The sequence below is a fragment of the Arachis ipaensis genome, chromosome B06, assembly GCF_000816755.2.
Source record: "Arachis ipaensis cultivar K30076 chromosome B06, Araip1.1, whole genome shotgun sequence".
Lineage (NCBI taxonomy): Eukaryota > Viridiplantae > Streptophyta > Magnoliopsida > Fabales > Fabaceae > Arachis > Arachis ipaensis.
The window spans coordinates 21,985,281-21,985,637 of record NC_029790.2 but is presented as its reverse complement, the minus strand read 5'-3'; positions in this window follow the sequence as shown (position 1 = coordinate 21,985,637).

The window sequence follows — 357 nt, the reverse complement described above, 5'->3', positions numbered from 1 at the left end:
CTTGTTTATATGAAGTCTGATATCATATTAACTTAAGCTTGTTTAAGTGAAGTTCATATTTTATTTAATGAAAAATATTAAATGTATCATGCATAATATTTTGTAACTAAATTAGAATGATGCAATCACTGCATCATAAGTACCTACATCGATTATCATTCTTCACCTACGAAGATAGCACCCATGAAGAGTTCCAAAACTATAAGCAACAAGCTACTTGAATGATAAAATAAAATAAAATCATCAAATATAATGTTCCTGGCAACTGAGATGAAATTGTGACAAATCAGCAACCAAAATAATAATTAAAAAAAAGAGGGGGTGGAGGAGAGAATACACTACAAAAAAATTTGGTAA